This window comes from Akebia trifoliata, chromosome 7, assembly GCF_017979445.1.
Source record: "Akebia trifoliata isolate Shusen 1 chromosome 7, ASM1797944v1, whole genome shotgun sequence".
Lineage (NCBI taxonomy): Eukaryota > Viridiplantae > Streptophyta > Magnoliopsida > Ranunculales > Lardizabalaceae > Akebia > Akebia trifoliata.
In genome coordinates this window covers 14,048,005-14,062,470 of record NC_141381.1, presented here as the reverse complement: position 1 = coordinate 14,062,470, position 14,466 = coordinate 14,048,005, and positions in this window count along the sequence as shown.

The window sequence follows — 14,466 nt, the reverse complement described above, 5'->3', positions numbered from 1 at the left end:
ATAAAAGAAGTTTCTGATTACCCCGAATGCAATAATGACTTAACTGATAATCTGACTTCGAAAGACGAATCTTCTGATGAAGAAACTCCTATCGAATTAATTAAGCTACTTGAACAAGAAGATGAACGTCGGGTTCAACCTGTAATGGAAGAAATAGAATTAGTCAATCTTGGGATAAAAGAAAATCCTCAAGAGATTCAAATTGGAGTCACCTTATCTCCCGAGGAACGCGAAGGGATAGTGGATTTGCTCAGAAAGTTCAAGGACCTATTCGTATGGTCGTATGAGGACATGCTAGGAGTAAGTACGGATATTGTTCAATATCGGATTCCATTGCATCCCGATGCTCGGCCAGTAAAGCAGAAACTCTTACGTATGAAGCCAGAATGGACTTTGAAGATTAAAGAAGAGGTCACTAAGCAGATCAATGCTGGATTCTTGGAAGTGGTGGAGTACCCAGAATGGATTGTTAATGTAGTCCCAGTTCTCAAAAAAGTTGGGAAAGTGAGAATGTGCGTGGACTTCAGAGATTTAAATAAGGCCAATCTAAAGGATAGTTTTTCATTGCCTCACATAGATGTATTAGTCGATAATACAGCAGGACACGCCATGCTTTCGTTTATGGATGGGTTTTCAGGGTACAACCAGATAAAGATGGACCCTCGCGACATGCAAAAGACGTCATTCATCACACAATGGGAAATATTTTGCTATAAAGTCATGTCTTTTGGTTTGAAGAACGCTGGGACTACCTATCAGAAGGCAGCTACGACCTTATTGTACAACATGATACACAAGGAGGTCGAGGTCTATGTGGATGACATGATAGTGAAATCTAAAGAACGATCGGGACACGTCGTTGCACTAGAAAAATTTCTTACAAGGATCCAAAAATACCAGTTACGCCTTAACCCTCAAAAATGCGTATTCGGAGTGACCTCTGGAAAATTACTTGGATTCGTAGTCAGTCAAAGAGGGATCGAAGTAGACCCTGGAAAAATCAAAGCTACACAAGAAATGATACCTCCTAAGACTGAAAAATAGATTCGGGGGTTCTTAGGCAGAATTCAGTATGTTAGCAGATTCATTGCTCAGCTCACTAATGTGTGCGAACCTATATTCAAGCTTCTCAAGAAGAACGAGCTGACAGTATGGAATGAGCAATGCCAAAAAGCTTTAGACCAAGGTAAGGAGTATCTCTCAAATCCACCCATTTTGGTTCCACCTACCCCAGGTGAACCTCTTCTCCTTTACTTGTCAGTCACGGAAGAAGCTATGGGATGCATGCTGGCACAGTACGACAAAGACAATCACAAAGAGAGGGCCATCTACTATATCAGCAAGAAGATGTTAGAGTATGAACGAAAGTATTCAGCTCTCGAAAAGACTTGCCTGGTACTAGTATGGGCTACTCAAAGGTTTCGGCACTACATGCTCTCTCATTCTGTCATTCTGTTATCTCGGATGGACCTCCTAAAATATCTCTTCGAGAAGTCGGCATTGACAGGTAGAACTGCACGTTGGTTGTTGTTGTTATCAGAATTCGATATTACGCATGTTACGCAGAAGTCTATCAAGGGAAGAGCGGTAGCAGAATACTTGGCTGATCACCCAGTGGCAGAAGGAACAAGACCAATCGATCAATTCCTAGATGAAAATATCCTGAACCTTGAAGAAGAATCGTGAGATAGAGTATGGCAGTTATACTTTGATGGAACGGTGAATCAGAATGGGTTTGGAATAGGAGCAGTCTTGTTCTCTCCTGAAGGATGCCACATCCTGATCGCTATTAAGCTAACTTTCTCCAATACTAATAATACAGCTGAATATGAAGCGTGCATCGCTGGGCTCGAGGCTGTTTTGAATCTGGGTATCACAGAAATTGAAGTATTTGGAGATTCAGCCTTGGTTATACATCAATCGTTGGAAGAATGGAAAACTAAGGATGTGAAACTGAAACCCTATCACGAGTATCTGCTAAATTTAGTAAGGAAGTTCAAAGCCATCTTGTTCCAACATCTGTTAAGGGAAGAGAACAGATTCGCTGACGCTTTGGCTACTCTTTCTTCGATGATCCATTTGCCTTCAGGCATGGAACTAAGGCCCATCACCGTCGAAATCAAAGATAAACCTACTTATTGCCATCAGGTCGACATCGCTGCTCGACTCCCTGACGGAAAGCCATGGTACACTGACATCGAGAAAGTATTGGAAAAACAAGAGTTCCCAGTTGAAGCGTCAAGGAAAGAACGACAAACCTTACAGAGATTCGCATCCCAGTTCATCCTGTGCGCAGGAAACTTATATAAGAGGTTTTATGATGGAATTCATTTGTCATGTGTTGAGGAAAATCAAGCTGAACGGTTAATGGAAGAATTGCATTCCGAAGACTGTGGACCGCATATGAGTGGGAAAATGTTAGCCAAACGAATCATGAGACAAGGGTATTATTGGCCAACAATGGAAACAGACTGTCATCACCTGGTCAAGACCTGCCATAAATGCCAAGTACATGCTTACCTCATACATGTACCTCCATCTAAGTTAGTTGGTTTGACTTCGCCATGGCCATTTTCTGTCCGGGGAATTGATATAATTGGTAAGATCACACCTAAAACATCAAATGGACATGAGTACATTCTCGTAGCCATTGATTATTTTACAAAATGGGTGGAGGCCACTTCATATGCTGTTCTCACTGCATCCAAAGTTGCCAAGTTCATCCAAACACATATTATTAGTCGATATGGGGTACCTTCGGAACTGATATCTGATAACGGGTCACATTTCAAAGCTGAAGTTGTCGCTTTATGTTCAAAGTCCAAGATCTGGCACCACAAATCATCACCCTACCGTCCCCAGACTAATGGAGCAGTTGAAGCAGCCAATAAGAATCTCAAGACGATCATCAGGAAAATGTGTCAATCGCATAGGGATTGGTCTGAAAAATTACCATTTGCGTTCTGGGCATACCGTACCTCGATGCGATCTTCCACCGGAGCCACCCCTTATTCACTAGTATACGAAATGGAAGCTGTCTTACTAGTTGAAATGGAAATCCCGTCCCTCAGGATTTTAATGCAAAGTTAGTTATCAGAAGTAGACTGGGTTCGTCACCGGTACGAACAGTTGAACTAAATCGATGAAAAATGACTTAGAGCTTTGTACCATGTGCAAGCTTATCAGAGAACAGTCTCTCGGGCATTTGATAAAATGGTTAAAGTTCGTGACTTACAAGCTGGAGACCTCGTACTTAAAGAAAATCGAGCACCCATCTTTGATCTTAGAGGCAAATTCAAGCCTAATTGGGGAGGTCCTTTTATTGTCAAAGAGGTATTGCTTGGGAAAGCTGTCAAACTTCAAGATCACGATGGTGTCGAATTACCAGAACAGACAAACCTTGACCAGATCAAGAGGTACTACATTTGAGGAGGCCATCTTCGGTCAAACCAGTTTTCTTGTTACCCAGTTAAATCTTTCCTATCTTAGCCTCTTGCAGCCATAAAAAAAAAAAATTTCTTTCTCAGCTCGATCACCTAACCCAGGGGAGGGAAATTTTCGAACTACGTTTTGGTCTGATCCCAAAATTCTGGGGTATGTAGGCAACCTGAGAAGTTACTTCAGGCTCGACCAGTTCAAAATAAAAAAAAATTCCCCCGCAAAGAAAAATTGTCAAAATGGGGAAGGAAAATAAAACTATTTTAAAGGAATGCCACACAAGGGGCATTCGGGTTCTTGAGCCTCAAGTCTTATTTCTTTCTTAGCCTACTCCTAAGCCCACCTATGGAAGTCCTCCTAAGTACCGCACGAAAAGGTCGAGGAAAATAGCAAGCGTGATTAGACAGTAACTCCAGAAGTAAAAAAAAAGAGCCTGCTAGGTTGAAAACCTTAAAGGACAGCTTAGGCAAAAATTAAGGCAAGCTCGCAAGGTTGAAAATCCGAAAGGATGGCCTTGGCAACAATCAGAGCAAAGAAAAAGAAAATTATAAGCTCGCTAGATCGAAAACCTGAAAAGGCTGTATTAGGCAAAAATTAGAGCATACTCGCTAGATTGAAAACTTGAACAGGCAATCTAGGAAAAAGATAGAGCAATCAAAAGAAAATTTTTGTCGAGCTGAGAATTTGAAAAGACGAGCCGAGTCAGAGCATTAGAAATCTGAATTACCAAGCTTCAATACCCAGTTTAAGTCAGGCAAATTAGAAGCCACATGTATCTCGTCTACGACTGATCCGAAAAAGTTTACTTTCCTAAGCCAGTCAAAGGGGAAGAACGTGAACTCCAAGATGAATCTCAAAAGTGAATATTTATTTCCAACAGATGAGCCTGATTCATGATCTTCAATAAAGTCGAAATTAAAAGTGAATCCTTATTGCACTTGTGGTAATCTAAGACTTCTGATTTTCATATTGAGGGGTACTTCTCCTTCTGTTCGGAAGCATATTTATTTTCCCCTACATTAGGGCATGTCTTTTCAAAATATGTTCAATTATCTCCAATGTAAGGACTTATCAAACTAGGGGCATTTTTTGTTCTTAAGCTTGACCAATTCTAGCCTCAAAGGATAAGGAAAATCTGAAATTAAAGGTTACCCTTTCAATAGCATTTTTTTGAAAACCCTTGAGGTTCAAATGTTGACTTGACCATTTTAAAAAAAAATGAGTCCTGTGGAGTGAGATTTTACTCCAATATTTTACTCAGACTTGCTCAGATTTTGCTCAGACACCGTCGAGGGTTTTCTCGGATTGCTCAGACACCGTCGAGGGTTTTCTCGGATTTTACTCAGACCTATCGAGATTTGTCTAAGATTTTGCTCAGACTTGCCGAGATTCTTTTTCGGATTTTGCTCAGACATCGCCGAGGGTTTTCTCGGATTTTGTTCAGACACCGCTAAGGGTTTTCTCGGATTTTACTCAGACCTAATCAGATTTTGCTCAGACCTGCCGAGATTCTTTCTTGGATTTTACTCAGACACCGCCGAGGGTTTTCTCGGATTTTGCTCAGACTTGCCGAGATTTTTCTCGAATTTTGCTCAGATACCGTCGAAGGTTTTCTCGGATTTTGCCCAGACACCGCCGAGGGTTTTTTCGGATTTTGCTCAGACACCGCCGAGGATTTTCTCAGATTGCTCAAACACCGCCGAGGGTTTTCTCGGATTTTGCTCAGACACCATCGAGGGTTTTCTGGGATTTTATTCAGACTTACTCAGATTTTGCTCAGACCTGCCGAGATTCTTTATCGGATTTTGCTCAGATACTGCCGAGGGTTTTCTCAAATTTTGCTCAGATGCCACCGAGGGTTTTCTAGGATTTTGCTCAGACACCGCCGAGGGTTTTCTCGGATTTTACTCAGACCTACTCAGATTTTGCTCAGATCTGCCAAGATTCTTTCTCGAATTTTTCTCAGATGCAGCCGAGGGTTTTCTCAGATTTTGCTCAGACCCACTGAGATTCGTCTCAGATTTTACTCAGACCTGCTCAGTTTATGCTCAGATTTTGCTCAATTTTATCTGATTTTTTGAAAAAATATGTTGCACGAATTTTTATGTTTATCACTACACAATGGCACACATGTGCACCCACATTGTATTCGCATTAGTCAAGGAGAATTTTTCAAAATTCAAGGATCTGACATTTTTTCCAAGGAGAGCTTACCCTCAAGGATCTGGACGTTTCAACAAATTGTCGAATCAGGCTGCAAAATGAGCTATCACTAGCTTTGGCATTCGGATGTCACACTATCTACCACAATAGATTGGACATCTAGTTTGCTTCCACCCTCTACCAAAGAGGGGCATCTGTAGACACCCCATTTTTGCATCTGCCTAATTCGATAATTTGTTACCCGATTTTGGTGGATTCCTAATGATGAATATAAAAGAACTCGAAGGCTTGTGAGTACTGCTTGATTCTTTCTATTTCTAGTCTTTTCATCCCCTCTACTCGTCACGACTCGACATAAAAATTTACGCACGCTTAGGATCGCTACACCTTACACCCGATTTAGCAAGCACGTACGCTTAGGTTCGTTATACAGTTCAACAACTTAAAGACTTTGCTACACTAGAAAAATATAACTTTTGAACTTAGAAATAATCATACAGGGACTGAAAGAAACCTCACGCTGAAATCTCTAAAAATTTGTAAAAATCACAAAAATGACGAAAATACCCTTCATAAATTTTGAATCTCTTAAAAGTCTCGAAAGTACCTCCAATGCACTCAGAATGTGATTTCGAGTCTAACGAGACCCAAATCGATGAAAACAGAGAAATTTGTAAAAATTTGTAAAAAAATATCAAAATGATGAAAATACCCCTCATAAACTTTGGACTTCCGAAAAATCTCGAAAATACCTCCATTGCACTCAAAATGTGATTTCGAGTCTAACGGGATCCAAATTGATGAAAACAGAGAAATTCAATAAAAATCGTCAAAAATCGTAAAAATGACCAAAACGCCCCTTAACATTTAACTCTAACATAGAGACCCTTATCCGTAGGAAAATAAAATTCAAACAAAAATTAAACTAAAATAAAATTCAAATTGAAAATTAAACTAAAATCCAATTAAAATCTAAAATTTAAAATTAATTTAAAATCGTAAAATCAAATTAAATTTCAATACAAAATAAAAATTACATTTAAATTAAAAATCAATAAACCAATTAAAATCAAAATCAAAATCAAATTTAAATTAAAAATCAAGTTAAAAATCATTCAACCAATCAAAATGCAAAATTGAATTAAAATTTTAAATCAATCAACCAAATCGACCAATCAAAGTGCAATCAACAAATTAAAATACATTTAACCGACCAATTAAAATTTAAAGTTAAAATTTAAATTAATCAACCCGTTCAAAATTTAAATTAAAAATTAAGCTCAAATTAAACAATTAAAACTCAAATCGAAATTCAAAATGAACCAAATTGAAATTAAACCAACCAAAATCGGAATAAAAAAAAAATCCAAAATCCAAAATTCAAGTTCAAATAAAAAATTGAACCAATCAAAATTCATTAGTGAGAAATTACCGTAGTACGAGTAGTGTGGGATCACCACCTCTCATTCTCCAAAATAAAATAATTTAAATTAAAAAAAAAAAAAGAGAAAGAAGAGACATGGGCACTCTCTAACTCTCCTATCTTCTTCTCCAAATGTCTACCCCACTCTCTAGCTACCCGCTCTCCCATCTCTCCCATCTCCACTCTCTCTCCCATCTCCACCCTCTCTCCCCTCTTTCCCTCACGTTTTATGGGAGAGAACCACTATAAAAAAAAATAGCAAGATGAACCAAGGGAAGATGACGTTTTTTTGACTGGCCTACCCCATTTAAAAAAAAAAAAAACATAGCAGCCTTCGTACATCTTCTTCTCGATTGTTTTCAACTTTTTTTTCCATCATCCTCAGCCCTCTCTGTAACTCACCAAATAGCCCACCTTACCACATCTTATTCCAATCATCCTCAGATCTCTCTCTGCAACATTCCAAACAGCACACCTTGCTGCCCCTAACTTCATTAAAGCACACACACACAACCCATCTTCTCCATTAATTTACTGCTTTCCATTCACCCCTTCCACCACGTTTTTTACTGCCCTTCACATACCCATTCATCACGTTTTTACAGCCCTTCACCATCCCATTCATCACATTTTTTACAGCCCCATTTACCATTCCATTTACCATTATTCTCAGTATCATCAACACCTCCATTAGCAGCCCCATTTACTATCATCAACACCTCCATTAGCAGCCCCATTTACCATTCCATTTACCATTATTCTTAGCATCATCAACACCTCCATTAGCAGCCCCATTTACCATTCCATTTATCATTATTCTCAACATCATCAACACCTCCATTAGCAGCCCCATTTACCATCCTCAACACCTCCATTAGCAACCCCATTTACCATTCCATTTACCATTATTTTCAACATCATCAACACCTCCATTAGCAGCCTCATTTACCATTATTTTCAGCATCATTATCACCCCCATTAGCAGCCCCATTTACCTTTAGTTTCAATACCATTACAGTCTTCATTAATAGCCCCAACCATCCTCCATTAGCAGCCCCAATCTTGGTCCAAAATAACACCATTATCTCCCTCAATTGACATACATTTGCCCTTCAAATATTTTTTTTCTCTTCTTCCATCATTGAACCTACAATACAACCCTCATCATCGAAATTCCAACTCTCTCTCACGTTTTGCCCAGTTAAGTGTTCTCCATTGTTGGCAAGAACACATCTTTCTCTACACTCGTCTCTCCGATCTCTATAGCAACGAGTGTTCACGAGTCTTCGAATCCTACCTGAAGGAATTGATTTGCTGATCTCCGATCAATAGGTAATTTATTTTATTACTATTTTTTTTTATTTCTATTTTTTTTTTTTCATTTCATCTATTTATTCTCGATTTCATTCTTTAAATGCCTCCGAATTAATTCATGGATTTTTGGGGTATATGTGGCATTAATGACAACTTTTTAGTTTCCGAAAAATTAATGGAGCGATTCGTCCATTTTTAAATTGATTGAATTAACTCGCATATATCAAGTTGGTGGATCGGCTCATTGGGTATTCATATTATCAAGTAGATTCATCGATTTTTTTTTAGCCAATTTGCAAATATTGAAATTGATCAACTCATGAATTTTTGAATACATGACAAATTAAGAAATCAATTTTCTCAAGGAAAATCAATGAGTCAACTCACTGATTTTCATGTGCATTGAAAACCGAAATTTCCCATGAAATTGAACAACGAGTTGGCCCACTAATTTTAGGACACGTGGCAACTCAAAAATTGTGTGTTAATCCACTGATTTTAGTACACGTGGCAACTCAAAATTTGTGTGTTAATCCACTAATTTTAGTACACGTGGCAACTCAAAATTTGTGTGTTAACCCACTGATTTTAGGACGCGTGACAACTCAAAATTTGTGTGTTAACCCACTGATTTTAGGATGCGTGGCAACTCAAAAATCGTATTTCTTTGATTAATAATTTGAGAGTTAACCCACTGATTTTATGAACGTGATAATTTAAAAATCGAATCCTTTTGATCAATAAATGTGTGAGTTAACTCACTAATTTCGATACACTTGACAGTTAAAATTTTTTTCTTCAATCAAAATTATCGAGTTGAATCACTGAGTTTGTGTACATTGAAATCTAAAGCTGAATTTTCCCACGAAATGGACGCATGAGTTGATTCACTGATTTTTTGTATGCATTGGATATTTGAAATTGAGATTTCCTATAAAATTGGGTATGTGAGTTAACTCATTAATTTTAATACACGTGACATTTCAAAAATCAAGATTTAAAATTTATGGATTCAAAAACTCACTAATTTAATGCAAGTAACGGTTTAAAAATCGAATCTCTTTGATAAAATATCGTCAATGAGCCAATTCACTAATCTTATATACACGGCATTGAAAATCGATTTCATATTGTTCAAAATGTGATCGAATTGATCCATTAATTTTTGGTGCCACGTAAGCCTTATTAAATCGTAGGATTCCTTTTATGCAAAATTCGATAATCTATTTAATTATCTTAACCATAAGATTCGTTTGACAAACCAGACATAAACTGATGATGATGATTGGACCATGATCTTGACCCTAGTCTTATCCCGTTGACCATAGGTTAGTTTTGGATCGTAGTAGAGACCGATAATCTCGATCGGATGGGTTCGGTGCCTAACACCTTCCAAAACCCGTAACCTGACCCCTTACCCATCTCTCTGATCCGTGGACTAACCCATATCCATTTGGAGTTAATTTTGGTTCCTAGACCTAAACTAGGTGGCGACTCCCTATTCTTTTAAAATCCCTGAGATACATAGATCGAATCCCTATCCGCTATTTAGCGGACGACCGGGTCGAGACGATTTCAGTATGACTCGCTATTAGAACGACGTTTATCCTACTGAGTAACATTCCCCTATTATTCACCCTACCCTTCCCCTTTCAGATTGTTCAGTTTTTATAGAACCTGTTTATGGGGAGTCATTCAATGAGATTCTTGTAAAAGGTTTTGTCATGGATCTGCAACCATCGCCAGTTTGAGGATTAGTTTAATGGTTTAGCAGGTGTGTTGTAATGTATTCTGTGGGACTTGATGTATATTTTGAGAAGTTACATTTTGGGAGATTCTTATCAAATAATTGTTATTGGATTTTGGATTTGAATAACTTGATTTATGACGGTTTAGCTTCCGTTACTGTGATTTGAGATTATCTAATATAGATTTCCTTGTGTGTATTTCTTTTTATAGCATTATTGTCTATGATTGTTTTATCAGGTTGTAAGTTTGGTTACCTCACACCTCGAGATTCTGACTGATGAATCATAGGATTCACGTTGGGATTTCTAAGCATGAATGAATGAAATTACATATCTTTTTGCATAAGTCAGAAAAAATTTATTTTATGCATGTTTGAGAGCATCAAGTGGGATGATCAATTTGGTAGTAAATGGCTACCCAATCATGAGGTATAATAGGATTTAGTCTTTTTGGATTCCTTGATTTCATGACATGGGATTCTTTTGAAATCTTGGATTTGATGAAATTAGATGATTAATGGAAAGTGGCTACCCAAGTATGAGGTCTGACAGGGTTAGCCTTTTGAATTCCTTGATTTCGTGGCATGAAATTCGTTTGAAATATTGTATTTAATGGATTTTGGGATGATTGATTCTTTAACCATACTTCGCTGAGTTACTTTGAACGAAATCTTTTTTTTTCTTTTTTGAATGATATTTTTATTTTCTTTTTTTTTCCTATCACTTTTTCAAATTGCCCCAATGTGGGGTGGATGCCACGATTCTAGGTTATTAAAGGATGATGAAGGATCGAATGGGTTGACTAGAGGTAGATATGTTAGGATAGTAGAATAACGACATTTCTCATTTAATATTTGATTTTTTAAGAACATATTTTTATTGCATCTGATATATGTTGGCTCAAGAAAAAATACTTTGCATATTCGAACCTTTGAATATGATTAACCCTTTGTGGTTAGAGAAGAATTTCTCTAAGAATGTTTTTGCAAAAAGAACCGTTTTGCTGGACTTTCAGTAGCATGCACTTCTTTCTATGCATTCTTGTGATGTTCTTTTTTAGCTTCTTGATACACTTGGGTATGCCCCTGAACTCGTACAAATTTTTTCCATTATCTTATCAGATTTAGGTTTGAAAATAATCACTCAAAAAAGAATATATAGATACATCATTTTGGCATAACTTTCTTTTTAGTTTGCGAGGTCACTTGATATAGGACATTGAAATAGAAGTGATGATCAAAATCAAACTAGGTTTTTTTTGGAATATAGAATTTTTGTGAATGAATGAGATTTTGATTGTCTTAAATTTAGAAATATGAGGAGTACCCCAGTCCAAGCAGGAAAATTTTCTTTTATTGTTATTATCATTCACAATTTATATTCATGCAGGCTAGGAGTATTCAAAGGTATTGGAAGAAAGTAGGATGACAATCGTCAAGGTTCTAGGGTCATCTTCGTTCTTCTAATCAAATCGAGTTTGACTCTTAAATATTTGAAAAGAAACCCATGTCATTCATTGACTCCAAATTCTTTATAGTAATGAAGCTTATATATGAAAAATATTTTTCAAAACTTTTGAAATTTTGATTTTTCTAAGGTAGACCTTTTAAATTAATATCCTTCTTGAGGATGAAGGCCCAAAAATATTCTCATGAAGGGAATGCCTTTTTTAATTTTATTTATTTTTATTTCAAAGATGGACATTTTAAATTAATATATTCCTGAAGAAAACTGTCCAATAAATATTCTTAGGAAGGGAATGCATCTTTTTATTTTTATTTTTCAAATAAAGAAGTGTTAAAGAACTTTCTTCAATGTTGCAGGCAATAAATAGATGATCAATTGTCATATTGAATGAATTCATATTATCACATGTGTAGACACCCCATTTTTGCACTCGCCTGATTAATCAACTCGTCAACCCGATCGCAACGGTTCCCAATGATGGATGATTATTTCATTGCTATATTTTGTTACTAGATATGTTTTAGAAATCCGAATGAAGTATCTCAAATTAACAAAACTGTAGAAACCACGCTACATTAGGAAAATATAATCCCAAAAACATAGAAATCAACATTTTTTAAACAAAAAGAAGCTTCACAATAAAAATCACTAAAAAATGACCAAATTACAAAAATACCCCTAATATCAAAATATCCCTAGAGCCTACATTACGCTTTGAAAAATCTTTTCAAACACATAAAACAACAAATCGAAATCAAATAAATCATTTCACCAATTCTCACAGAATTTGACAAAATTACGAAAATACCCCTCACAAAATTCACGACCATTTCGCACAAAAAAATTCATAAATGATAAAAACCAATATTCCCATTGAATTCCTTACGAAAAATTGATTCCAAAACATCCTAGAACATTAAAAATCGACTTAAAACGCAAAAGGTCCTCTCCGAGGGTAAAATGGTAATTTTACAATTTTAATAATTAAAAATTCTGAAATTAATAATTAAAACATTAGTTAATGTAAAGTGAAATCATAATTAAAATTAAAGTTAATCAAATAAGACTAAAGTCAATCTTAAAGTCAATCAAGTAAGACTAAAGTCAAGATCTTAAAGTCAATCAAGTAAGACTAAAGTCAATCTTAAAATCAATCAAGTAAGAATAAAGTCAAGATCTTAAAGTCAATCAAGTAAGACTAAAGTTGATCTTAAAGTCAATCAAGTAAGGCTAAAGTCAAGATCTTAAAGTCAATCAAGTAAGATTAAAGTCAAAATCTTAAAGTCAATCAAGTGAGACTAAAAGTCAAAACCTTAAAACAATCCTAATTAAATAATAACTCTATTTAAAACAATCCTAATTAAATAATAATTCTATTTAAAACAATTCTAATTAAAATATAACTCTACCTAAAAAAATTATAATTAAACAATAACTCTTTCTAAAAGAATTATAATTAAATACTTACTCTATCTAAACAAGCACTTAAAAAAATCTATAAATAGGGGTCCTTACAACCTATTTTGGTATCAAAAAATAAACCCTAGAAAAAGTAGGTCAAAAAGCTTCCATAACCTCCCATAAATCTTGATTTTGAAGTCCCAACTCCTTACCTAACATCCATACCCCAACTTTAGCTCAAAAAATACCTAGAAGCTCTTTCAAAATACTCTAGAAATCTATAAAAAATTAGAAAAATTCAGAAAGAGATACTTTGTTTTGGAGATCGGAAACGAATCCGATGACAAAACGAAGCGAGGAGTGTTGTACGAAGAAATATTCTACCAGATCTAAGGGAACAAGACCGTTGTCTTTGTAAAGGTAAATATTTAATTTTTTTTTTATTGATTAGATTTTTTTAGCAATGTAGTTCTATTTGGGAATAAGTAGAGACCGGCGTTTGCCGGGCGGGGTTAGTGCCTAAAACCTTCCAACCCCGTAATGTGATCCTCGGACTAAGTTATTTTTTTAGTAGATTAGTTGGTTGTTTATCCGTTTCAAGTCAATGTTCGGTTCTTAGACCGTAATAACTAGGTGGCGACTCCAAAACCTCAAAGGTCAAAAGCGGATCCGCACACCCCGCGGATCGAGGACGCTTTTAGTGGCGACTCCGCTGGGGACTATTAAGGATCAGACTTGAAAAATCCCAAGTATGGTAGCATTGTCAGGATGGCCTAGTTTTTTTTATTATTTAGTTCGATTAATTTTATTTATTTATTTGTTTATTTATTTATTTTTGTGGCTTGATTGTGGATGATCTTGGGTATTGTATTTTTCTCTAATTAAAGGTCACTTTTTGGTGAGCCCTAAATAATGAAAGATTTAAATTGACATATGAAAAGGACGGAATGATGAAGGTTGGGATAGCAATATTAAAAAGTTTTTACAGAACATTCTAGTAAGAATTAAGTCTGGGCACCTTTAATAAAACGTAGATCTCATCGAGTAGATTAATTTAGAACCTAAGTTCACTCAATTTCGTTATTGGGAGCCTTGGATATCATCGATGCAAGTTCTGATTAATTTATAAATCTGGAATTGTTGCTGAATGAAGTTTGGGACAGTAATGTTAAAACATTTTTACAGAACATTCTAGTGAGAATTAAGTCTGGGCACTTATTAATAAAATGTAAATCTCATCGATTAGATTAATTTAGAATCTGAGTTCACTCAATTTCGTTATCAGGAGCCTTGGATATCATCGATGCAAGTTCAGATTAATCTGTAAATCTGGAATTGTTGCTAAATAAAAGTTGGGCCAGCAATGTTAAAACATTTTTACAAAATATTCTAGTGAGAATTAAGTTTGGGCACCTGTTAGTAAAATGTAGATCTCATCGAGTAGATTAATTTAGAACTTGAATTCACTCAATTTTGTTATCGGGAGCCTTGAATATCATCGATGCAAGTTCA